At 48.7% G+C, this 27,658-nt stretch overlaps 1 long non-coding RNA gene and 1 pseudogene across 2 annotated transcripts in view; one reads left to right on the top strand and one right to left on the bottom strand.

Annotated features, from left to right (window-relative positions):
* The window catches only part of LOC308577873, a 418,515-nt gene that overhangs the window by 89,619 nt on the left and 301,238 nt on the right, over window positions 1–27,658 (top strand). The window lies entirely within an intron of this gene.
* LOC308578058 (protein CIMAP1C-like) lies at window positions 1,180–27,169 on the bottom strand (annotated as a pseudogene). The gene is made up of 4 exons: window positions 27,118–27,169; window positions 25,670–25,780; window positions 24,936–25,049; window positions 1,180–1,664 (listed from the first exon to the last, which is right to left on the bottom strand). The product of its transcript is annotated as a protein CIMAP1C-like (transcript).

Consider the following 27,658-nt stretch of genomic DNA (forward strand, 5'->3'; position numbering starts at 1 on the left):
ATAGAAGAATAGAATAGTGGGAAAACATTCCTGTTACAGGATAAATAATACATTGAAAAAAGGCAGTTTAGAGCCTGGTTCTTACGCATTCTTATTGTGAAGTGAGTGAGTTCAGTGAGTCTTCTTCCCAAGAAAGTGGTTTTTGGCTTGTGGTGCTCATCTAGATTAGGAGGAGAGAGCTAAGAACCAGCATTTCTCTTAGAGGAAATTCTGTGTATGTGTTGTGGGCAAGAGGCACCCTCAACCTTGAGACTGATGTGAAGTGCCATAATTTCACCACCAGCAGACAAGACAAATAACATATTTGCTGGCAGGAGACAAACTGTAGCAGAACAGAAATGGTGCTGCATGCAACAAATAAGAGGTTAGGATATAAAACGATACCCAAGCAGCCCAGTCTCACTCTCCCTTTCATACATTGAATCACCTGGGTATGGAGGGGGAAGGGATGCACAGAGCTCATAAACATAATCAATGTAGCCTACATTTATCAATTGAGAGCATAATGAATGTGGTTTGATGATAGGCATGTTAGAAGGTACATTAGTCATCCCAAGCTGACAAAATCCAAAACTGCGATCTAAATTGGATTTATTTATTTACTTACTTACGCAAAGCAAGTAACATGTAAACAAGTTACATAGACTGCCCTATAAATTCACTCTTTGGAAGGCTCTTCAATATACACTGGTAAAACACAATATTAAAAACAGCTCTCTCATTTTGCATTTCATTCTCAGTGTAAATAGAATAGTAGCAAGGAAAATAAATATTTATGGAGCTTTGTAAAAAAAAAAGGTAATACTTATAAAATTATAAAACTATTTCTTATATGAGCAAAAAGAGCATCTTAGTTTTCTTCCCAATAATCTTCTGTAACAGAAAGCGAATTAAGTGGTGGGGTGAGAAACACTTCACTAGTAATGGAAGGAGGAAGGATAGAGAAAGGATTTTGCCAAGAACCAAGGCAGACCCCCTGTCTCACAAAGGAGGGCTATCTAGTCCCCCTCCCCAATTACCTGACCCTGGCATAGCCCAAACGTGTTCAAAGTTCATCAGAATCTCTCCCTCTGAAACAAGCTATTTACACCTGCTTCCTGACACTGTGTCACAATGGAATTATTTGGAGGTGGGTCTACCCAAAGGGGCAAGTCACCTCTGTGGCCTGTGAGTCCACCCTCACTCTTTGAGTAAACAAACTGGAGGTGTGCCATGAGAATACTCAGAGTGACGAATCCCAAGACTGAACTGTGGGGCTCTGGGTTTGTCGGTGGTGACCAGCTCCGCATTGTAGTCAGGGGGTCCTGGTGTATAGTTCTTGCTGGAGGAAGCAAACCTTTGGGAGATGCTGTAGGATGGCTGGTGGCACAGGTAAACATCTGGTTCAGGTATGGTATTCATTGCCGGGCCAGGCCCTCTCACCAGGTCTTTAGCATAGCCCCACACAGAGGCACTGGATGCCATTGAGAGGCAGGGAGCTGCAGGTTTGACAGGCAGCTTTGGACGCAGTGTCTGTGGAAGGGTGTATTGGTTGGGTGCTGGGTTTGGGCTGCTCACCCAGTAGTGCGTTCGAAGGCCCATAGTGTACGCTGGTGCATTCGACTCTTCAAGTGGGTGTATCTTCTCCACGTAGTACTCATTTGGGGCAGGCGTACAAGATATAACTGCAAGCCAAGAGCAGATAGGAGGTGACACCCCTCACTTGGTGCTCCCCACTGTCGAGCATGTGGATAAACCTGTGGATACTGTTGGGAATCAAGCCTTTATCAGGAGAAACTGGCAACTCTCCAGGCACCTGGCTTGATCTCCTGATGACCTCCCTGTCTGCATTGCTAGGTCGCGATAGGCGATCCTTCTCAGCGTGAGAAGAACACACCCCTCTTTCCTGCCCCCCCCCGGCAGGGGAAAGAGATAGACAGAAACGTATTTACATGCCTTTATTTCTGTCTTTGCAGCGTTACAGAAAAACACGACTGCTCTCTTCAAACTCCAACAGCCGAGAGACAAACTCCACCTGTACTTCCTGTACAGCTCATATTACACTCTCAGCTAATTCCGGCGCCCTCTGCACTGTGAATTGACTGTCCCTCTGTTTCCCATGGAACAGTCCCAACATTCCCATTATGTTTTGCTTTCAAGCTACCAGCTCGCGGCCGCATTGCTTCTATATCGTAACATACTCCCCCATATGAATCAATGTGCGCTGCGAGCAAAGCGTGATCCAGAGAAGAAAACAAACAGTTGTTATACATATAACACTCCCCTGTTGTTTCAGTTCCACCCTTGGAACTACCCGCCACTGGTTTCCCCAGTGTACCTCTCTGGTAGTCTGACTTCCAAGGAATGAGTGCATCTGCATTACCTTGGCTAGGGAATGTAGTGTTACACTTAGCAACTCCCTGTTGTGTCTTTGTCTCTGACTTAGACACAGCTTCAACCTGTCTTGACTTGTCAACAATAGTAACACATGCAACAGCTAAGTTAGCAAACTCTTTTGAATACCTCTTGGGTGGTACACCCTTTGTAACTCTCTCAGACCTACGTATGAGGTGCTGATCCTCTTTGCTCACTGGTGCAGTCTCAGGACTCTTTGGAGAACCAGTTCCAATAGTAAACAGTGGTTCATCCTTCATTTGTGAAGGTCTAGCCATTGTGTGAGATTTCCTCTCAATGACTGTGTCAACTGAGCTCTTTGAGCTATCACTGTCACTCTGAGTACCACTGTAATCAGTAAAATCATCATCAACATCTGAATTGTCCTCAGTGGGAAATGTGTGAACAATTACTCTCTCCTGTTCAGGAGCACTCTCTAGAAATTTTCTGAGAATCACCTGACCAGATTCAGACAAAATTACTCTGTAGAGACCCTTTTCATAACCCACAAAAATGCCTCTAGTATTCTTTACTCCACCTGGAGCTTCTGTCTTCACATGAGACCCAAAAACCTTAAAATGGGCAACACAAGGTTTTCTACGGAACAGCTTCTCAAAAGGAGAACTTCCCAAATCTTTTGAAACCTTTCTCAATCAAGACTAACAATAACACAATATCGCCTCCGCCCAATACTCATGTGGCAAATGTGAACTCAGCAATTGTGCCTTCATGCCATTTTACAATTCTTTGTTCACTTGCACACAGACACTTCTGTTCCATGCTTCTGCAGAAACAGCAGTCTTGTGCCTTATCCCTTTCTTATCCAGGAAATCCTGAAAATCCTGTAAAAGAAAAACTGGCTTTTCATCTGTGAAAAGACAATCAATGTTAGCATTATGAACATTCTTAACCTTGTCACAAAATTCTTTAAACCTTTCTAAGGCTTCTTGTGGTTTCTGCAATATATATACCCACACATAATGAGAGAAATAATCCACACACACAAGATAATATCTTGCATTGCCTCTAGATGGTGCTAGAGGACCAATCACATCAGCATACACTCGCTGAAAAGCTTTGATTACTTGCGTCGTCTTCTGGACGTTTTTTTTTTTGGGGGGGGGAGTTATTTGTCCTGTCTTCAAGCTTTTTATGATGGAGGACCTCTGTAGCCACCCCCAACGACACGATCTCAAGATGGAAGGGGAGGGAACAGCTGCAGTCACCTGCAATTCCTGCGCAATGTTTGCCATCTTGCCAAAGGTTGCAGGCAGCTTTACCTGCAGCAATTGCATGTTGATTGCCCTTTTAAAAGACAAAGTCCAGCAACTGGAGGAACGTGTAGCTACGCTCCAAAGAATTAGAGAGCTGGAGCTCTTCTTGGAAGCAACAGAGCACACCGTCTCCACCAAGGAGGAGACAGGGGACTCCCCTGAGAAGGAGGCTAGTTCACCAACACAGGAGCCAGATATATGGAGAAACGTGACTCAAAGAAGTAGGAGGCCCAGGGTTCACTCTGATTGTTTAGAAATACACAATCACTTTGAGGTCCTCTCCCCTAGCATGGAAGACGAAGAGCAGACTCCATTTGAGGATCTCTCCCTCATTACAGTCGATCAGGTATATGAAGACGAGGAGCAAAGTCAGTCCTCAGAGAATGTGCAGGCGACCTTGGAACGGACAGCTCACGGAAGAACCCCGACCAAACCCAAGAGGAGGCGTGTAGTGGTGATAGGGGATTCCCTACTGAGGGGAACAGAAGCAGTGATCTGTGGGCCTGACAAGATGTCTCGGGAAGTGTGCTGTCTCCCCGGGGCTAAGATCCAAGATGTAACTGAACGACTGCAAGGAATCATAAAACCCACTGACAAATACCCCTTCCTCTTGGTTCATGTGGGAACCAATTACACTGCAAGCAATAGCCTCCAGAAGATCAAAAGAGACTACGAGGCTCTCGGCAGGAAATTGAAGCAACTAAATGCACAAATTGTCATCTCGTCTGTCCTCCCAGTTGAACGACGTGGCCCAGGGAGAGAGGGGAAAATAGTGGAAGTGAACAGCTGGCTTCGCAAATGGTGTAAACAGGAACGGTTTGGATTCTTAGATCACGGACTGCAGTTTCTTGAAGATGGACTTCTGGCAAGTGATGGGCTGCACCTCACAACGGTTGGGAGAAATGTTTTTGCCAAAAATCTCAGAAACCTCATCAGGAGGGCTTTAAACTGACTAATGTGGGGGAGGGAGACAGTGCTCCTGAAGGTAGGAGACTATCAATGAATGAAGATGATCATCCAAATGTCATAGACCAAATGGAGCAAACAGCACGTGGACCTAGTGGTGGGAGGAAAAAATCCTTAAATAAGAGACACGGGGGAATGATTAATGGACTTCAATGTCTGTACACTAATGCGCAAAGCATGGGAAATAAACAAGATGAGCTTGAGCTCTTGGTACAGCAAACTAAATATGACATAATAGGCATCACTGAAACCTGGTGGGATAAGTCCCACGATTGGAATGTAATAATGGGGGGATACAATCTATTTCAGAGAAACAGACCAGACAAGAAAGGAGGAGGAGTGGCGTTATATGTCAGGGATGTGTATACCTGTGAAGAGATCAAAGATTTAGAACCTCAAAGCCAAAGTGAGAGCATTTGGGTCAAAATTAAGGGAGAGAAGAATAACAGAGACCTCATTGTGGGAGTTTACTATAGATCCCCAAGCCAAACGGAGGACATAGATGATGCCTTCCTGGAACAGATGGCCAAGCATGCAAAAGGAAGGGAGATAGTAGTAATGGGGGACTTCAATTACCCGGATATTTGTTGGACGTCAAACTCAGCCAAGAGCATAAGGTCAAACAGATTCCTCACTGGCCTTGCAGACAACTTCATTGTCCAGAAAGTGGGAGAAGCAACAAGAGGAACAGCCATTTTAGATCTGGTCCTAACCAATGTTGATGACCTGGTTAGTGGGGTAGATGTGGATGGATCATTAGGCGCGAGTGATCATGCTCTTCTGAAGTTTACTATACAGCGGAAAGGAGCAGCCAAGCATACTAGGACTCAATTTCTTGACTTTAAGAAAGCCGACTTCATAAAACTTAGGGAAGTGCTGGGTGAGATCTCATGGACAGCAATACTAAAAGGAAAGGGAGTTCATGATGGCTGGGAGTTTGTTAAGAGGGAGATAGTAAAAGCACAACGTCAGGCAATACCAATGAGACGGAAACATGGAAGGTGCCTAAAAGAAGCCAGGGTGGCTATCTAAAGAACTTTTAACTGAATTAAGATTAAAAAAGGATGTGTACAAAAAATGGAAAAGGGGGGAAACCACCAAAGAGGAATTCAAACAAATAGCCAGCACGTGTAGACACAAAGTCAGAAAAGCTAAAGCACAGAATGAACTCAGGCTTGCTAGAGAGGTTAAAAGCAACAAAAAAGGCTTTTATGGGTATGTTCGTAGCAAAAGGAAGAACAAAGAAACAGTGGGGTCACTCAGAGGAGAAGATGGTGAAATGCAAACAGGGGACACAGAAAGGGCTGAACTCCTCAATGCCTTCTTTGCCTCAGTCTTCTCCGATAAAGAAAACAATGCCCGACCTGAAGAATTTGGAGCAAATGATTCAGCAAAGGAAACACAGCCCAGAATAACTAAGGAGATAGTACAAGAATACTTGGCTAGTTTAGATGTATTCAAGTCTCCAGGGCCAGATGAACTGCATCCAAGAGTATTAAAAGAACTAGCAGATGTGATCTCAGAACCACTGGCAGTCATCTTTGAGAATTCCTGGAGAACAGGCGAAGTCCCGGCAGAATGGAGGAGGGCAAATGTTGTCCCTATTTTCAAAAAGGGGAAAAGAGAGGACCCAAATAATTACCGCCCAGTCAGTCTGACATCAATAGCAGGGAAGATTCTGGAGCAGATCATTAAGCAAACAGTCTGTGAGCACCTAGAAAGGAATGCTGTGATCACCAATAGTCAGCATGGATTTCTGAAAAATAAGTCATGTCAGACTAACCTGATCTCGTTTTTTGACAGAATTACAAGCCTGGTAGATGAAGGGAACGCAGTGGATGTAGCCTACCTTGATTTCAGCAAGGCATTCGACAAGGTGCCCCATGATATTCTTGTAAAGAAGCTGGTAAAATGCGGTCTTGACTATGCTACCACTCAGTGGATTTGTAACTGGCTGACTGACCGAACCCAAAGGGTGCTCATCAATGGTTCCTCTTCATCCTGGAGAAGAGTGACTAGTGGGGTGCCACAGGGTTCTGTCTTGGGCCCGGTCTTATTCAACATCTTTATCAACGACTTGGATGATGGACTCAAGGGCATCCTGATCAAATTTGCAGATGACACCAAACTGGGAGGGGTGGCTAACACCCCAGAGGACAGGATCACACTTCAAAACGACCTTGAAAGATTAGAGAACTGGGCAAAAACAAACAAGATGAATTTTAACAGGGAGAAATGTAAAGTATTGCACTTGGGGAAAAAAATGAGAGGCACAAATACAAGATGGGTGACACCTGGCTTGAGAGCAGTACATGTGAAAAGGATCTAGGAGTCTTGGTTGACCACAAACTTGACGTGAGCCAACAGTGTGACGCGGCAGCTAAAAAAGCCAATGCAATTCTGGGCTGCATCAATAGGAGTATAGCATCTAGATCAAGGGAAGTAATAGTGCCACTGTATTCTGCTCTGGTCAGACCACACCTGGAGTACTGTGTCCAGTTCTGGGCACCACAATTCAAGAAGGACACTGACAAACTGGAACGTGTCCAGAGCAGGGCAACCAAAATGGTCAAAGGCCTGGAAACGATGCCTTATGAGGAACGGCTAAGGGAGCTGGGCATGTTTAGCCTGGAGAAGAGGAGGTTAAGGGGTGATATGATAGCCATGTTCAAATATATAAAAGGATGTCACATAGAGGAGGGAGAAAGGTTGTTTTCTGCTGCTCCAGAGAAGCGGACACGGAGCAATGGATCCAAACTACAAGAAAGAAGATTCCACCTAAACATTAGGAAGAACTTCCTGACAGTAAGAGCTGTTCGACAGTGGAATTTGCTGCCAAGGAGTGTGGTGGAGTCTCCTTCTTTGGAGGTCTTTAAGCAGAGGCTTGACAACCATATGTCAGGAGTGCTCTGATGGTGTTTCCTGCTTGGCAGGGGGTTGGACTCAATGGCCCTTGTGGTCTCTTTCAACTCTATGATTCTATGATTCTATGAAATTTTGGTAGCAATTTCTCCTTTGCATATATCACCAAGCCTCTCTTTTTAACTTTGTCATACGAAATAAATTCTTGTCCCAATCTGTTATTAATAAGCATTTTCCTGTGTAGCCTCATTACATGTGTTTCTTTTAAACAAATCAAGTCCAATTGTTCTTTCCTTAATACATGAAAAACAGATTTCCTCTTCCGAGGGGAATTCAGTCCATTACAATTCCAGGTTAAAAGTTGCAGAGCCATGGTAAGTTACTTAGCTTTCCCTCCAACTGCACCGAGTTGTTGTTGTTCTTCTGTCGGTGGTGTGTCTTTCCCTGGGCCCGGGAATCCAAATGACAAGTTTGCTATGTCTAGAATTCCTTTTCCTGATGCAGTCAGCTCCTCTCCTGATTCCACTTCCTTCTGTAAGTCCTCCTCGTGATCTTTCAGAAACTTGTCTTTATCATTCACTGTCCTTATTCTTATTTTCCTTCCTTTGTATTTAAAAGATAAACCTTGGGGAAATTCCCACCTGAAGAGTATTTTATTTCTTCTAAGTAGGCCGACAAGATCTTTATAATAAGCCCTTATATCCAAAATGTGTTTAGGTATATCCTTGAAGGACTCAACAAATGAGCCTTCAATTTCCAAGGTTCTTTGGTAGTGCAGATTCAAGATTTTATCTCTTTCTTCTTTTGTTCTTAAGGTGATCAAACAATCTCTTGCTCTGTTCTTTCCTTGTCTTTTGCGGAGTCTAAATGCACTCACTATCTTGAATTCATCTTTCCCCAGGTCTTGTTGCCAAAAGTCTGTGAATTCCTTTGTAAGGAAGTCTATCAAGTTGTCTTTCTCACTTTCAGGTACTGCTCTAATTCTTAGGTTTCTCTCCTTTCTTTGTAATTCAATCATAGACAGTGTCAGGTCATGATCCTCTAATTTCTTATATACCGGTGGTATCTTCTCTTGAACAGCAGTTGCAATATCCTTAGCTTCCTCTGCAATCTGTCGAGTCGAGGCCGATTCCTCTAATAGTTTTTCAATGGACTGTGTATTGGAGTTCACCTTGTTCCCCAGTTCATTAATACTTGGAGTGTTCAAATCTATTTTTGCTGAGGCCCCAGCTACTTGTTTATTTGTCTCTGCAACCTGTTTGGCTAATTTTTCCAAAGATGCATCAATTTTGCCAAGTGCCTGAGCCAATAGCTCTTCAGATGACATAGCTTTTGATTTTACTTGCGAAGCAGCAGCTCCTACTGTGCCTGCCGCTCCGGATGTTGAGGCCCTTCTCTGAAAAGTAATATCAGTCTTGTATTGTCTGCCGGATCTGGTAGTTTTATCCTGTATGCCACTCACCAGCTCTATCTTCCCTTTCCCATCTGCCATAACAAGCCCAAGGTCAGTCACACGCTTGGTGAGTTTGTTTTGCAAAGTAATTTTCCAGAGCTTGGTAACTTGATGACAAAATAGTTGTTACAACGTAGTCTCCTCTAGGGGGACACCCTTCCAACTTCACTATGCAACTGTTAAAAACAAGTATAGTTCTTAAAAGTTCCAATATCCCTCAAAAGCCAGAGTTTCAATGCTTTTAGAAAAGTTTCAGTGTCTCTAAAAAGTTACTTTATAGTCAAAGGCAGATCTATAAACACTGTATCTTTCTCAAAGTGTCAATATTCTTTACCCTTAACATGCAGACAATTCTTCCCACTGGTCGACCTTCCCTGTCATAGGCAGTCCGTTCCCAGATTTCCGAGACAGCAGAAATATATTTACACCCTCTTTTCTTGCAGGTAAAATAATGCTCGGTTCTCCCCCCTCCACTCCTGCAAACCGGAGGGGAGTCGTCTTTTTTGGTGCTGGATTTGACCTTTAAAAGTCGTCTTTCAGGGTTACAGCTTTACAGTCTCTTTACTTTAATCTATTTACAAGTCAGAAGAGGCAGACTTCCTGTTTGTGCCTTTCCCGTTTCGGTGCCAAATTAACTAAATTTTTCTTCCAATTACTTGCTTACTCCTACTCACGGGTAGTTGCTTTAGCTTCCAATTGTCCAGAAAGAAATCAGCGCTCTCCGCGCCACACACCCCCTTTCCGTTCCGGAGCCTTTAAAAAGGGGGGCGCAAACGGAGCCCGCCGAGTCTCCAAGTTCTCAGGCTTCCCCGCCTGAGATTTCTTTGGGTCCCGCTTCGCCGCAGCGGTCAGACCCTGTCCCCGTGGAGCCGATTCCCTCCGGAGCTCAGAGGGAATCCGCCATTTGTCGCTGGTGCTGACCGGAAGTCTTTTGCAGGTTTCACCTGGGACTTGGTACGACTTTTGCCTGACGCTTCAGGCTTTGCAGAGCTCCCCTTAGCTCCTTTGTGTTGACATGGCTTCTTACAATTCCGCTGAAGATGCCTAGTCTGTCCACAATTGAAACAATGGACAACGTTCAAAGCAACAGCCTGTTCTTCACTAGCAATAGCAGTGGGGGTGTCAGAACTCCGAGCTTCTCTCCCCGTCTTTGACATCTATTGCAGCAAGGCGATCTTTCTCATTGAGAATCACGGCGCAGATTCTCTCCGTCGTGAGTTCTGCGGCAAGTAGAGAACCAAGCTGACTTGCAACCGTTTTATTATTATAATAATAATAATAATAATAATAATAATAATAATAATAATAATAATAATAAATTTTATTTATATCCCGCCCTCCCCAGCCGAAGCCGGACTCAGGGCGGCTAACAACAATCAAATAATCAAACAGTAAAATAGTTACACAATCTAAAAATATTTCATTATAAAAATTAATTAAATCAAATTGAAGGCAACCAATTAAGCAAAATTATGTGCAGGTTGCCAGAGGAGGGAGTCAGGCTGCGCCCTGACCAAAGGCCTGGTGGAACAACTCTGTCTTGCAGGCCCTGCGGAAAGATGTCAGGTCCCGCAGGGCCCTAGTCTCTTGTGACAGAGCATTCCACCAGATTGGGGCCACAGCCGAGAAGGCCCTGGCTCTAGTTGAGGCCAGCCTAACCTCTCTGAGGCCTGGGACCTTGAGGATGTTATTATTGGCAGACTTTAGGTTTCTCTGTGGGGCATACCAGGAGAGGCGGTCCCGTAGGTACGAGGGTCCTAGGCCGTATAGGGCTTTAAAGGTTAAAACCAGCACTCTATAAACACTGTATCTTTCTCCTGTACTCCACCGGGAGCCAGTGCAGCTGGTATAGTACCGGGTGAATGTGATCTCGCAGCGAAGACCCCATAAGGAGTCTCGCCACGGCATTCTGCACCCGCTGGAGTTTCTGGGTCAGTCTCAAGGGCAGCCCCACGTAGAGCGAGTTACAATAATCCAGTCTGGAGGTGACCGTCGCATGGATCACAGTGGCTAGGTCAGGGCGAGAGAGATAAGGGGCCAACTGCTTAGCTTGGCGGAGATGAAAAAATGCCGCCTTTGTTATAGCTGTAATCTGCACCTCCATGGAGAGGGAGGTATCGAAGATTACACCCAAACTCTTAACGGACGGTGCTGGCACTAATTGCACCCCCGCAAGAGATGGGAGTTGCCCCCTCAATCCCATATCGTCCCGCCCCAGCCAGAGGACCTCTGTCTTCGAAGGATTTAACTTCAACCGGCTCCCACGTAACCATCCAGCCACAGCTTCCAGACATCTGGTCAGTGTGTCTGGGGCCGAGTCAGGATGGCCATCCATCAACAGATAGAGTTGGGTGTCATCAGCATACTGATGGCAACCCAACCCAAAACTCCGGACAAGCTGGGCGAGGGGGCGCATAAAGATGTTAAAAAGCATCGGGGAGAGAATTGCACCCTGAGGCACTCCACACACCAAGGAGTGGCGCGATGACAATTCCCCCCCAAGCGCCACCCTCTGTCCCCGACCAGAGAGAAACGAGCGCAGCCATTGAAGGACTGTGCCCTGGATCCCCACGTCGGCAAGGCGGTGGTCCAGGAGTTCGTGATCGACCATGTCAAAGGCTGCTGACAGATCTAGAAGAATCAGCAGCCCCGACCCGCCTCGATCCAGCTGCCTGCGGAGATCATCTGTTAGGGCGACCAGAGCCGTCTTGGTCCCATGACCAGCACGGAAGCCGGACTGGAATGGATCTGTCAGGGAACTGCCATCGGAGGAAAGGGAGGTGGAAGGGCTCACAGAGGCTGGGAGGGAGTCAGCAGCTAAAGCAGGGACCAGCAGGGGGAGAGAGGGGTCTCTGGAGGAGGGTCTCATGAATGCGGAGAGAGACGCAGCAGCTAAAGCAGGAACTAGCAGGGAAGAGGGAGGGATCAGGGACACGTCCAGCGAGAACAGCGGGGAGGTGTCAGAAGCTCCCATAGGGAGACCCATGCTTCGCAGGAAGCTGCCACGTCGTGAGTCCAGAAGACGCGTTTCCGTTAAGGAGCTTCTATGCTGGAAGCGCTTCCGCAGACAGCCACTGTCGGAATCTACGAGTGACTAGGGCAGACATGTTTGAGGAGCTCTGTCACACACAGAGGTTTGTGGAGTTGCACAAACTCTGAGGGACCACGATTTTACGCACAAGCAGCTAATCATCCCATCACAGCATTCCGACAGTCTTTGTAAGCTGCCTGTGCAGGAGAAGGCATCATGAGCGACCCAGCCGGAGCCGGAGAGGCAGGAGTTGGAGCGGGTCCAAGCTTGGAAGATAGGTACCGAGCGTTGGAAATCCAATTGGCGCTGCAGATGGCTAGGCTTGAGGAGAGAAGGGCTCAGGATGCAGACAAGAAGGGGAGAGCCACCCAGTTCAACAGAAAGGTACCAGGATTGGTGCAGAAATTTGGGGGGGACCCCAAGGACTATCATGCCTTTAGAACAGAGATGCAATATGCCCTCAATGTGCAGTTTGATGAATTCCCTGACGAGGAATCGCGAGTTGCTTTCGTGATTGGGCATCTTGAGAGGGGGGCGAGAGACTGGGTTAGGCCCCTGATGGCAACGCACAATGACGTCCTAAAGGACACCATGAAGTTCTTTCGTGCAATGGATCTCATGTTTTCCAGCGATATTGAGGAGGGAGTGGTGCGCAGACAGCTAATGGCTTGCAAGCAGAGAAGCCGATCTGTCCGTGAGTACTGGACTGAGTTCACTATGCTGGTTCACAGATTGGGTTGGGACTTATCGGCGGCGCCCATTCAAATGCTATTTGAAGAAGGCCTGGCTTCGGCCGTGAAAGACGAACTGTCCCGGGGTCCTAGGACGGATTCCATGGATCAGCTGACTAAATCTGCGCTGACTATAGGAGCGCGCCAGGAGGCGAGAGCTTTGGAGAGGCGGGAAGGGAAAGGGGAACGCTGGAAGGAGTTCCGCATTCCTGAGATTCCAGAGACAACTTTCCCGCCGGGAGAGCCGATGGAAATCAGAACAGCGCGCGCGCGCACAGTTTCAAAGCCCAGTGAGGGGGCTAAGAAGGAGGGAAAGGGCGCCCGGAAATGCTATCTCTGCCAACAGCCAGGCCACTTTGCCAGAGTCTGCCCCCAGAGGAAGGAATGGCAAGGGATGGTGGGAGCTGTTGAGGGAAGAGAGCAGGGAGAAACGGAGCAGGTAAAAGCCAACGCCTGGCTGCCACCGTCAGGGCACAGCAGCCAGGCCAAAGAGCAGTGAAAGTGCCCACGCCAGAACCTCCCAAACCTGCCCTAGTGATAGAGGTGTCACTAGAGTTGCAAAACGGATACCCTCTGAAGATTAAGGCACTGTTGGACTCAGGCAGCTCCTGCAATTTCATGAGCAAGGAGTTTGCTGCTGAACACCAGATACAGACAATCCCTTTAAGCAACCCCCTGCAGGTGACCACGATCGATGGCAGGGAGTTGTTGGGAGGAGGAGTCAGCTTGCAGACCGTCCCAATGATAATGAGGGTGGCAAGGCACACAGAACTGATAGCGTTTAATGTGGCCACCTTGGGAGGCGCTCCCATTATTTTGGGAATGAGCTGGCTAGCGCTACATGATCCGCTGGTGGGCTGGCATCAGAGAGTGGTTTCCTTTGGTTCAGCACATTGCTTAGAACACTGCAAAGGGGAAAAGGGTTCAGCAGGGGCCCAAGCCACCCTAGCAGGGACTGAAGTAATGGAGAAGGTGAAGGTACCACCACAATATGCAGATCTCAGCGACGTGTTCAGCGAGAAGGAAGCCGACCAACTACCCCCGCATAGGCCCTTTGACTGTCAGATCAATTTACTCCCTGGAGCACAGCTTCCTGTAGGCAAGTTGTATGCCATGTCAGACAGAGAAATGCAGGAGCTGCGAGAGTTCATTGACAAGAACCTGAAGAGAGGCTTCATCAGAGAGTCCAAAGCAGCGGGGGGTAGCCCAGTGTTTTTTGTGGATAAAAAGAACACGGACAAGCCGAGACTTGTGTGTGATTTCAGGGGGTTAAATGCAGTGACAGAACCAGTGGCTTTCCCTATGCCCAGGATTGATGATATTTTGACCAGGGTGCGGAAGGGAAAGATTTTTACAAAGCTGGATCTAAGGGGGGCGTACAACCTGATACGTATAAGGAAAGGGGATGAATGGAAAACCACCATGTTCACCCCTTTGGGGGCATTTGAATATCTCGTTATGCCATTTGGATTACAAGCAGGCTCAGCGTGCTTTCAATCGTTTATGAACCACGTACTGGGGCCTTTGCTCTACAAGAATTGCGTGGCCTTCCTAGATGATGTGTTGGTGTATTCGGAGAATGAGGAGCAGCATGTGAGAGACGTCAGAGAAGTGTTGAGCAGGCTGCAAGCCAACAGGCTGTGGGTGAAACTGGAGAAGTGTCAGTTTCATACCAAGGAGGTGGAATTCCTGGGGTACCGCCTGTCAGACAAGGGATTGGCCATGGATCCCGGCAAGGTCCAGGCAGTGCTGGAATGGAAAACACCCAAAACCAAGAAGGATGTGCAGAGGTTCCTAGGGTTTGGAAACTTTTATCGTAAGTTCATCCGAAACTTTGCACACCTGACGGCGCCCATTATGGACTGTCTCAGCAGTAAGAAGAAATTTGTTTGGACTGCGGAGGCGGAGCGAGCGTTTGAGGAACTGAAAAGGGCCTTCGCCTCTGAAGGACAACTTCTGCATGTGGATTTACAAAAAAAGCTGGGGGTCGAAACAGACGCATCTGACAGAGCCATAGGGGCGGTGCTTCTTCTTCTGCAGCCAGGGAAGGAGGAGTCAGAGTGGCGACCGTGTGCCTTCTTTTCGCGAAAGCTGAACAAATCCGAGAGGAACTACACGGTGTACGACCGGGAACTTCTTGCTATTCATGAGGCTTTCCGGAGATGGAGGCACCTGCTAATTGGTGCACAACATAAGGTGCAAGTGTGCACGGACCATAAGAACCTAGAGTATTGGAGAACTGTGCGAGTGCTCAACCAACGGCAGTTGAGATGGGCCCAGGAGTTTTCCAAATTTAACTTTGAGATTTGTTACGTGCCAGGCCCAGAGAACGTTAGGGCGGACGCTCTCTCACGCAAACCTGAATATTTGGAGGGGGAGGGAGCACCCGAAGAAACCCATGTCATTCCAGAGGACCGCTGGGTGTGTGGGGCGGCATTGGTGGGGCAAAGGGAACTGGTAGAGGGAACGGTGCATGATGAATACGCCCAGGACAAACTCAGGGGTCTCAGGAGGGAGGGAGACAAACCCGGGGGTTTTGAGGAGAGAAACGGGGCGTTGTATTACAAGGGAGCGTTATATATACCTGAAGGTGAATTGAGGGAGAAGGTACTCAAGCAACTGCACGATAGCCCCACAGCAGGGCATTTTGGGCAACACAAAACCATGTGGCTGGTTACCAGGGAATTTTGGTGGCCCAAGGTCAGGGAAGATGTGCGGGAGTATGTGAGAGGGTGTGACCAATGCCAACGAGCCAAAGGGGAGAGGCGGGCACCAGCAGGGTTATTAGAACCACTACCCACACCTGAAAGACCATGGGAAACAGTGGCAATAGATTTCATGACTGATCTGCCAAGGTCCAGAGGGAAAACAGCCATCATGGTTGTGGTAGACCTGTTAACCAAAATGGCCCACTTTATAGCCTGCTCACATGCGGTCACGGCAGAAGAAACCGCTAAATTGTTTGTAGAAAATGTGTTTAGGTTGCATGGCGCCCCCTTGAGGGTGGTTTCAGACCGAGGGAAACAATTTACTTCCAGGTTCTGGAGGAAGCTCATGAGCTTACTGCATGTAGAGGTTAATTTCTCAACTGCCCGGCATCCTGAAACCAACGGGCAGGCGGAAAGAGCTAATGGCGTCCTCCAGCAATATTTGAGGTGTTATGTGAATGACAGAGAGAATGATTGGGTGGAGAAGCTGGCGTTGGCAGAATTTGCCTACAACAATGCAGAGAACGTGTCCACGGGGATGAGCCCCTTTTTGGCTAATTACGGGTGCCATCCCCGAGGCTTCCCAGGGGGGGAAGGGGAGAACTGGAGCGTTCCAGCTGCAGAACAGTTCGTAGAAGAAATGGAAGCGATCCATCGCCAGCTCCAACTTAACTTAAACAGGGCTAAGGAGGAATATAAGAGGCAGGCAGACAAAAACAGAAGAGAAGGTGAAAGCATTAGGGTGGGGGACCAGGTGTGGCTGTCAACCCAAGGGTTACCATTCAAAGGGGGTTGTAAGAAGTTAAGACCCAAAAGGCTGGGCCCATTTGAAATCACGCAGCAGGTCAACCCAGTGGCTTTCAGACTCCGGTTACCGAACCACATGAAGCTGCACCCAGTTTTCCACAGGTCGTTGCTGTCACCGTATAAAGGGGACAGAGAAGGGAGGGTCAATAGGGGACCAGCAATGGAGGAGAAGGAACACAGCTACCATGTAGCGGAGATTCTCGATTCCAGGTGGAAGGGAGATCAAGTAGAGTATTTGGTAATGTGGGAAGGGGAGCCGGAGTCGGAAAACACCTGGGTCATGGCAGAGGATGTAGATGACGAGGTGTTAATAGAAACTTTTCATCAGAGGTTCCCACGTAAACCTCAGCCAGTGGCGAGGTTCCGGAGGGAATACTTTGCCACCACCGACGAAGAAGAAGAGTTGGAGGGGTTCCCTGATTCCGAGGAGGAGGAGGATTCAGCGAGCCGGAACGAAGACCGATGGAGGGAAATGTTCGAGACGTCTGAAGATGAAGAGGATTCTTTTCGGGGTTTTATCTCCTCACCGCCCAGAGGAGAGAGAATGGGCGGGGGGGAAGGGGGCCCTGGAGGGGAGGTGGATGTCAGGGAACTGCCATTGGAGGAAAGGGAGGTGGAAGGGCTCACAGAGGCTGGGAGGGAGTCAGCAGCTAAAGCAGGGACCAGCAGGGGGAGAGAGGGGTCTCTGGAGGAGGGTCTCATGAATGCGGAGAGAGACGCAGCAGCTAAAGCAGGAACTAGCAGGGAAGAGGGAGGGATCAGGGACACGTCCAGCGAGAACAGCGGGGAGGTGTCAGAAGCTCCCATAGGGAGACCCATGCTTCGCAGGAAGCTGCCACGTCGTGAGTCCAGAAGACGCGTTTCCGTTAAGGAGCTTCTATGCTGGAAGCGCTTCCGCAGACAGCCACTGTCGGAATCTACGAGTGACTAGGGCAGACATGTTTGAGGAGCTCTGTCACACACAGAGGTTTGTGGAGTTGCACAAACTCTGAGGGACCACGATTTTACGCACAAGCAGCTAATCATCCCATCACAGGATCCAAAGCAGATGTTTCATCCAGAAACCTACCAAGCTGTTCAGCAACCGCTCTCTCAATCACCTTACCCAGGAATGGAAGATTCGAGACCGGGCGGTAATTGGATAGATTTGAGGGATCTAATGATGTTTTCTTTAAGAGCGGACGCACCACCGCCTCCTTCAGTTCCCCTGGGAATATCCCGGTGCCAAGGGACAAATTGATGATATCCCCCAGGGGGGCCCGCACCTCGTCTGGACACGCTCTAATCAGCCATGACGGGCACGGGTCAAGAGGACAGGTGGTGGGCTTTCCAGCTTGGAGGAATCTGTCCACATCGGCTGGAGATATCCGGTCAAAGTGGTCCAATACTGGACCCGAGGACAGTCGAGGGGCCTCCAGTTCCTTTATTGTATCCAAATTGGCAGGGAGGTCATGGCGGAGCAACAGGACCTTCTCCGCAAAAAAGCTCGCAAATGCCTCACAGCTGTGTGTCAGATTGTTATTTAAATTTGGCTGTCCTTCAAGGGATGTTAAAGACCGAATTATACTAAATAATTGCGCCGGGCGAGAGCTAGCGGATGCAATGCAAGCCGAGAAGTAAGACTTCTTAGCGGCCTTCACTGCCATCTCATAGGTTTTCATAAAAACCCTATAAGATGTTCTTGAGGCTCCGTCACGGGCACCCCGCCATACTCGCTCTAGCCGTCTGAGGTCCCGCTTCATTTTCCGAAGCTCCTCGGTAAACCAGGGAGCCCGGTTTCTGCGGGGTCGTAGAGGGCGCTTAGGTGCAATCTCATCGATGGCTGCCAGGAGCTGGGTATTCCAGCCCTCAACAAGCTCAGTCAATGAGTCGCCAGGGGGAGAAAGGTCCCGCAAGGCTTGACGGAATCTATCAGGGTCCATCAGCCTCTGCGGGCGAGCCCAAATTGGCTCGCCACCTAAGCAGGGTGGGGGTGGAACATCAATCCTGGCTTTCAGAGCATAGTGATCAGACCATGGCACCTTCATCGAAGGAGACATGATCACATCTATACCGGCGCCAAAGATCAAATCCAGCGTGTGGCCTGCTTGATGTGTGGGGCCCGAAACAAACTGGGAGAGCCCTAGTGTCGCCATGGAAGACACCAGGTCCAGAGCCTGTGAGGAGGGAGTGGCATCAGCGTGGAAGTTGAAGTCTCCCAATACCAATAGGTTAGGGAACTCCAAGGCCCAGCCGGCCACCGCCTCCAACAGGCCTGACAGGGTGGCTGCTGGTACGCTAGGTGGCCGGTACACCAGCCAGACAGCCAAGCTCTCCTCGGAGCCCCACACTAGGCCAACACATTCAATGCCGGGGATCAATGGCGATGGTAGAGCCCTGAAAGAACAATCTTCCCGGATTAATACTGCCACCCCTCCCCCCCAGCCCACAGTCCGTGACTGGTGGAGGACGGAGAAACCCGGGGGCGCCATCTCTCGTAAGGTAACAGTTACCCCTTCGCGCACCCAGGTCTCCATCACACAAGCCAGGTCAACCCCCTGCGAGGTAAAGAAATCTCGCAGGGTAGCGGTTTTGTTGCCTATAGACCTGGCATTGCACAACACCAGTGAAGGAGGTGAGTAATCCTTGCTCACCCTACCCTCGTCCCTCGGGATGGGGCGCAGATTGGAAGGGGTACGACCATATCTGTATCTCAATCCCCTTCGCCTATAACATCTGCCCCCACCTCCATACCTCCCTCGCCCCTCCACGGTAGCAATCCCAAGCCTCATACTAACCTCCATTTACAAATTAGAAAACAAAACAACCAAAACAATTATGCCCAAACAAAACCAATCCCCACCCCACTCGATGTCCAACCCCAAAAACAAAACAAGACGGAACAAACAAAAATACATAGATAAAAACCACCATTCACGGTGGTACAACAAAGTAAACAATAAAAACACCTTTAAAACACATTAAAATATATATAAACATCTTCAACATTTGCTGCAGCAGCACCAGTCTCCTTAAAGCTATTACGGGGGTGAGCCTGGGCCCCGCCCCCTAGGCCGGATGGAGTGAGCCTGAGGAGGGAGAGGCCTTCTCCAACACTCACGATGCAGCAGCAGGGATGTCCCAGACCCCAATGAGGCCTCTTAACGCTGTGGCGAAGGTGAGCCTGGGCCCCGCCCCCTAGGCCGGATGGGAATGAGCCTGAGGAGGGAGAGGCCTTCTCCGACACTCCGATGCAGCAGCAGCGATGTTCCAGACCCCAATGAGGCCTCTTAAAGCTGTGGCGAAGGTGAGCCTGGGCCCCGCCCCCTAGGCCGGATGGAGTGAGCCTGAGGAGGGAGAGGCCTTCTCCGACACTCACGATGCAGCAGCAGCGATGTCCCAGGCCTCAATGAGGCCTCTTAAGGCTGTGGCGAAGGTGAGCCTGGGCCCCGCCCCCTAGGCCGGATGGAGTGAGCCTGAGGAGGGAGAGGCCTTCTCCGACACTCCGATGCAGCAGCAGCGATGTCCCAGACCCCAATGAGGCCTCTTAAAGCTGTGGCGAAGGTGAGCCTGGGCCCCGCCCCCTAGGCCGGATGGAGTGAGCCTGAGGAGGGAGAGGCCTTCTCCGACACTCCGATGCAGCAGCAGCGATGTCCCAGGCCTCAATGAGGCCTCTTAAAGCTGTGGTGAAGGTGAGCCTGGGCCCCGCCCCCTAGGCCGGATGGAGTGAGCCTGAGGAGGGAGAGGCCTTCTCCGACACTCCGATGCAGCAGCAGCGATGTCCCAGACCCCAATGAGGCCTCTTAAAGCTGTGGCGAAGGTGAGCCTGGGCCCCGCCCCCTAGGCCGGATGGAGTGAGCCTGAGGAGGGAGAGGCCTTCTCCGACACTCCGATGCAGCAGCAGCGATGTCCCAGACCCCAATGAGGCCTCTTAAAGCTGTGGCGAAGGTGAGCCTGGGCCCCGCCCCCTAGGCCGGATGGAGTGAGCCTGAGGAGGGAGAGGCCTTCTCCAGCACTCACGATGCAGCAGCAGCGATGTCCCAGGCCTCAATGAGGCCTCTTAAGGCTGTGGCGAAGGTGAGCTTGGGCCCCGCCCCCTAGGCCGGATGGAGTGAGCCTGAGGAGGGAGAGGCCTTCTCCAACACTCACGATGCAGCAGCAGCGATGTCCCAGACCCCAATGAGGCCTCTTAAAGCTGTGGCGAAGGTGAGCCTGGGCCCCGCCCCCTAGGCTGGATGGAATGAGCCTGAGGAGGGAGAGGCCTTCTCCGACACTCACGATGCAGCAGCATAAGTCCGATTAAGGCTGTTAATAATCATGAAGCAGAATATCTCTTCCTGTAGAGGGAAATTGCATTCCGCCATCTGCTGGCGTAAGAATTTCATCTCTGTCAGATGCGCTTGTACATCTCCATCTGGCACTAGCCTTAGATTGGTCAGCTTTTCAAAATGCAGCAACGCTGAAGAACCAGCATCTCTTTGATGTATTCTACGCAGCTGTCAGAGCCGCTTCCAGGTCCCAGCTCACAGAGGACCACGCTAGCCGGCAGTATTGTACAAACTTCTTTATTGAGCTACAGTTTCCATTTTCAAGCCACAGCGCGCAGCTCTACGTCTTAGAAGCTAGACCGGCGAAGCTCCGTCTGAGTCTCCGCCTCCTGTACACCAACTTAATACTCTAGCCTTACTCCACCTCTTCCGTCTTTCCTTTCTCCTCTGGGTCCCTCTACCCCCCCCCCCCCGTGGTCTCTTCCTTCCTGGACTCTTCTGACGCTGACCCCCCGACTCTTCTCCCTCCTTGCGGCGGGCTTTAGGACCTGGCTCCCTGTCCGGGCTGCTTACTGTGCCGCCTTCCTGTGCATTTGAACTTGGCGCGCGCGCGCAGCCTTCAACCTTCCTCTTGACCGTTTCCTCGCTCCCCGATGGAGGTGTGGCCAAAACTAACTCCTGCCCTCCCGCTTGCGGCGAGCCGCCAGATCCCGATACCTGGGACCCCTCCCCCCTACTGCGCTCTGGTGGGGAAGCTGGTCCCGATTTCCAACTTCTGCTCTCTGAGTCCCCTCTGGTCCCTTCTACCTGGGGTGTCCCCCTAGGCGCCCCCCTTGCTCTGACCACTGGCGCCCCTTTCTGTGAATCTTCCGACTCACTGGAAAGACTCGGAGATCTCGGGCCGCTGTCATCGCTCATATTACCTCCGGATTCCTCCCCCTCGCTCTCTGTTTCCTCCCTTTCCTGTGCCTCTGCTCCTGAACCCCTGACAGCAGCGTTTGCCAAATCTCACGCGCGCATTGCAAATTCTGAATATGCACGAGTTGATCATCTGAGATACAGAGAATTATGGCCGTCCTGGCTCTCACATTCTGTGAATTCCAACCTGGCGTTGGTGCAGCAGGGATGGGGTTTTCAATCACCCCAAAAATCCTCTGATTCTGAAGCAGGGCTTTCATCTTTACAGACCATGAGGAATAATTGTCATTAGTCAGTGGAGGTGGGTAAGGTAAGCCTCCTCCCTTCTTGGCATCCATTTTGAATCCAAGCCTCAGCTCTCACTCTCGAGCCTGTAAAATTCCAAGAGTCTATTGGCTGTTTACTGCCTCACTTGGCAGTTAAACACAGGCTGTTTTGAAAGTCCTTTCAAGAGCAGTGAGATATTAGACAAAACAAACGCTGTTTACCAGCCTCTCACAGTCCCAGCCCCTCTTCCGTTGTTGGCCGGTAACTTTCCACTTTACTGACGTTTCGTTGCTTAGCAACTGGACATTCCAGGCTTATCAAGACTCAGGTATGTGAAATATGTGGCTCTCTTTCAGTGCTGGTTTCATCCAAAAGCAGACACTCAGTGAACCGAAGAATGTCTCAATTCGCGTTCACTCTCACAGCCATAAAATTAGCATACCTTAGGGGTTCCGTTGCTCAGCAAAAACACCTCCTCCGGTGCTTCCATCCGCACGCTACCATATCTTCCTTATCTCCTTGCAGAGGATGAAGTACGCTCCATCAACCTCTCTTGTTGCTTTCATGGATCAAAACCATCCTCTGCTACCAGATGTTGGGAATCAAGCCTTTATTAGGAGAAACTGGCAACTCTCTAGGCACCCGGCTTGATCTCCTGATGACCTCCCTGTCTGCATTCCCCAGCAGGATACAGGCTAGGTCGTGATAGGCGATCCTTCTCAGCGTGAGAAGAACACCCCCCCTCTTTCCTGCCCCCCCCAGGCAGGGGAAAGAGATAGACAGAAACGTATTTACATGCCTTTATTTCTGTCTTTGCAGCGTTACAGAAAAACACGACTGCTCTCTTCAAACTCCAACAGCCGAGAGACAAACTCCACCTGTACTTCCTGTACAGCTCATATTACGCTCTCAGCTAATTCCGGTGCTCTCTGCACTGTTAATTGACTGTCCCTCTGTTTCCCACGGAACAGTCCCAACATTCCCATTATGTTTTGCTTTCAAGCTACCAGCTCGCGGCCGCATTGCTTCTATATCGTAACAGATACATCATATCCTACAGGAGCACAGGAGGAGGCAGGAATGATGGATGTAAAATCTGACAGGTGAGAAACATTGAGGCTTAAAGAGAAGGAGCAATCTGCCATGCAGGGTTTGTTTGTTTTTTAAGTTGCTGTTTTACTTGCTAATGTTAGGAGTAAAAAAAAACCACTTATTGATCTATTAGTAGATCCCAAGCTTCCATTGATGTTTCTCAAACGAAAGGGAAAAGCATTCCCCATGTATTTGCTACAATACTCTGCTCCTCCTTGTAGATGACAAGCCTTGCATATTCTCTCTCTCTTTCTCTCTCTAAATTTGAGAATTCTATTTGTTCTTAAGCTGAATCATTTGTAAACTGTTGTGATTTTGAGGATGTTGGAGGAAGAGGCACTATCCTCCTTGCCTTGACTGAAAATCCCCCCCACTTTTAAAAATCATAGCATTGTCCTCCAATCTCCTCTTCTAGCAGCCTTTCCAACTAAGTTCATCACCTGTGGAGTTAAGAGTGCACTGCTATTAATCTCTTCCATGACATCTTCCCTTGCAATTCACTGTCATTTACTGTTAATTCCATAGGTACCCTCCAGACTACTTCCTAGATTATGACTCTAAAGCAACATGACCCTCTTGTTTTCCCTTATGCTGTTTTTGGTGGCTCTCCTTTCTGTCCGTTCATCAGCCACATGCTCAACATCTTATGGTCCCTTGGCATCAGGAAGATGAGACTTCCAGCGTGATTGACCAGGATGCTGCAACATGATTGCTGGCAGGAGTGAGACCTTGTCAGCATATAACACCTGTGCTCAAAGATCTGCACTGGCTGCTGATTTGCTACCAGGCCAGGTTCAAGGTGTTACTATTGGAAGAACCCTTTGCCCAGAGGACTGCCCTCTGTAAAGTAGGACACTTAGACACCCTAATGGTAAAAAGTGTTTTTCAACCCAGTTGACTTGGTGGAACACCAATCAGGAAAACTATATTTCCCCCAGTTCCTTGAATGCCCCTTTATCCAGAGCAGCCCCACTCGGTCAAGGCCAATAGCTGGAAAGCAATAGGGATCACACACTCACATGGAATGAATGGAGGGATGGATGGGTGTCACAGACACTTTTAAACTACACTTTGTTATCACCCCAGACAATCTCCCACATCAAACAGCCCACTTAGGTAAGGTCTCTGTACATAGCTGGTTTTCCTGTCTGGTTCTTGACACCCCCTACTCAGAAATATTTTTTTTATCAAAGAGTGAATAAACTTTTACAGCCTATGGACAACACTCCCATGCAGTCAACCTTCCAGGGCCTGCAAACCAGTGGGGCTGGGACAAACAGTGAGTGTGGCTGATAAAAAAAGAGGGTGAGGCCACCTGTCTCTTTTTCATATGCTTCTCTCTGTAGTGCCAGATCTAGGGCAGTGCAGGCTGTTCCCCTGCTCAGGGTGCTGAGCCAAGGGGGCATAAAATAATAATAATAGTAATAATAATATTGGTAGTAGCAATAATAATAGTAATAATAATAATAATAATTAATACTTATATTCATGTGGGTACCTACTGAGAAACCCCATTAAAAAGCAACTGTACCAAAAGGAATTACTGTGGAAATAAAATATATTGGGGAAAGTGCCAAATTTTGTCCTCACTTAGAAAACCGTATTACCAAAGTCTACCCCTGCTCTCTGTCATTCATACACAAATCCACATGCATGCAGGTAAAAGGTAAATGTAAGGTAAAGGACCTTACATACATAGTCAAAGGCGTCTATGCGGTGTGGCGCTCATCTCACTTCAGGCTGAAGGAGCAGACAGCTTTCTGGGTCATGTGGCCAGCATTCTGGTGCACCGGGACACTGTGATAGAAGCCAGAGTGCATGGAAACGCCGTTTACCTTCCCCCTGGAGCAGTACCTATTTATCTACTTGCACAGGTATGCTTTCAAGCTGCGAGATTGGCAGAAGCTGGAACAGAGCAACAGGAGCTCACCCTGTCTCAGGGATTCGAACCACCAACCTTCTGCTCAGCAAGCCCAAGAGACTCAGTGGTTTAAGACCACAGCTCCACACATAATGCTCCCACACATCCATTTTCATGCATAACACACCTGCTCATTCTTTTTCATTCCCTCTCTTTCATGTTCAGGGATTGACCAACAAGCCTTCTTTGCACAAGGTGAGAAAGAAACATTTTCATCACAAAATTGCACAGATGCCACTCCAGCCCCATCTTGACCATCATAGTATCTCTCATCTTTCAACTTACATGCCCGCTTTCTCTCTTGCACCATGCGGAATGAAACTGGTCTCCATATCCCTAGACGGGAAATGCTTGGGTCCACATAGTAGCAGGGCCCAGGACTCTCCGTGATCGAGATCACTTGCAAAGGAAAGAAGAATTGTCTGCATGAGGCATGGTGTGGATTCTGAGCTATTTAGCTTGGTTGCAATGACTGACTTCCTATCCGATATCAATTAAAGGCACCCACTAGCTAGATAGCAGTGAATATGTTAAGCTCCGCCCCCCTGCACCTCCATTCCTGTTATCCTTCAACATGGCTTAAGTGTAGATCATCCTCTTCCCACTAAGGTCCACAGCTGTACAACTGAGAACCCTGATTTTTGTGCAACCATAATAATCAGCAGTATAAGACCCTCCAGCCCTTGCTGGACTACAACTCCTATCATTCTTGACCATGCTGACTGGGGCTGATGGGAGTTGTAGTCAAGAAACAACTACATTAGCCCCCTACATGCAGTGCCATTGATCCAGTTGGAATGGAAACTTTGGAAAGCCACCCAGCTCTTGATCATGGATCACCCAGGTCCCATAAACTGTGGCCCTGATAATTAGAGAGTCCCAAAAACACAGGTTGTCAATCTCTGTTCAAATGTTTTGCCAGCAAATTTAATAGTTGTTTAGCCAGCTTCACCCTGTGGGTCAGTTAATGCTGTTGGGAAAACCCAAATAACACAGAACCTAACTTGTCAGCATCTTACATCTTTCACTGGATTTCACACGCATTGTGTAGGCTGGCTCAGCATACTTGGTGAAGTCATGGTCCTTAATGCCAGTGAGAGGCTACCTACCATACTTCCCAGGTCCTGGCCCTGCAAGAGAACCACAAGGGGGGGAGGAATAAAATAATGGGAAGACAACCCGGAACCATTAGCATTTGCAGATTATGAGCTGCCACACTGGGTAAAAGGGCAAAATGGAATAATATATTGTGTTGAATAATATATTGAATAATATATTGGGTTTTGGAGCTACAGCTCTCTAGGTGTTGTTGTTGTTGTTTAGTAGTTTAGTCGTGTCCGACTCTTCGTGACCCCATGGACCAGAGCATGCTGGGCACTCCTGTCTTCCACTGCCTCCCGCAGTTTGATCAGACTCATGTTTGTAGCTTCGAGAACACTGTCCAACCATCTCATCCTCCGTCGTCCCCTTCTCCTTGTGCCCTCCATCTTTCCCAACATCAGGGTCTTTTCCAGGGAGTCTTCTCATGAGGTGGCCAAAGTATTGGAGCCTCAGCTTCACAATCTGTCCTTCCAGTGAGCACTCAGGGCTAATTTCCTTAAGAATGGATGTGTTTGATCTCCAGGTGTTGCTGCACTGCAACTCCCATCATCTCTGACCATTGAACCAGACTGGCTGGGGCTGATGGAAGTCCCACAACATACTTTTCTTCTCCCTCTGGTAAAATCTCGCTAGCCTTGGGCCAGGATATTTGCATTGCAATAGGAAGTGAGCATTACAAGGCACCTGAATTCTTCTGTGGCTCGGACTATAATTCAAGCCAGAGAAGATTTCCCATTTTACTCAACCACCTATGCTCTGCCTGTACTTTCCCAACCCCCTTCCTTCATCCCCTTTAAACAAGCGTTACCCTGGTAGGACAACAGCAGTGGTGACATACCAGCCACAGGAAAAGGAAAACAAAAGAAAAAAAATATTATTAGCCTGACTCCCTCCTTTGGCAATCTTCACAGAACTCTAGCCCAATGGTTGCCATCAATTTGATTTGAATAAATTTTATAATGAAATGATTTTAGAATGTTGTATTATTTTATTGTTGTTAGCTGCCCTGAGCCCAGCTTCGGCTGGGGAGGGCGGGATATAAATAAAATTTATTATTTATTATTATTTATTAACAAGGAAATATGCACTGCCTCGCATGCTAGCAGTACTCTTGGAAGAAAGTTCTGATGGTGACTGAGAAATGTAGATCAGTTTCCTTCTTTGGTTTCCACAAGAACAAAAAAGGAACCCTGATGGATCAAGCCAGCCAGCCACCGAGTCCAGCATCCTGTTCTCACAGGGGCTAACCAGATGCCAGAGGGTCTTTCAACAATGCTGTTGAACACATCCAGACTGGCAAAGATATGGGTACCTCTGTATTCCTGATCTCCTTCTCTCTCTTGCCCCATCTATTCCCACAGCTCACCTTTATACTTGGCACTGATGGACGCATACTGCTTCTTGATGGCCGGCACTCTGGCTGGATGCTTAGAGATACCAGAAAGACAACTAACAGGCTGAGCTGCACCTTTGGCTCTGGAAGTCGGCATTGGAGTGTGCCCACTGCAGTGGGGAGTCGTATGTGTCACCAGTGCTCTGGGGAATGAAAGTAAATGAATGAATGCAAGTCCAACCTGCAATAAAATGTTGCACCATGGAGTGTTGCAGCTCAGGGTTCCAGCTACTCCGTTCTACCCCACCCCAAACAGTATTCAATTTCCACTAAGTATGCTAAGTTCACATTGGGCTATTTGGGGAGGGGGGAGTGTTCTCCTCTGAGGGATCTTATCCTATCCTATCCTATCCTATCCTATCCTATCCTATCCTATCTTCAAACCTTGCCGTTTTCTCCAGGCTTGCTGAGCCCTCCGTCTTGCACAGATGGTGCTGTTTTGGCCACATAAGGACCATAAGTGCTAAAAGAATGGAGATTGCTGCTTGTTTATGTGATTTAACGGCATGTACCT

Source organism: Podarcis bocagei, assembly GCF_964188305.1.
Source record: "Podarcis bocagei genome assembly, chromosome: W".
In the NCBI taxonomy this organism is placed as follows: domain Eukaryota; kingdom Metazoa; phylum Chordata; class Lepidosauria; order Squamata; family Lacertidae; genus Podarcis; species Podarcis bocagei.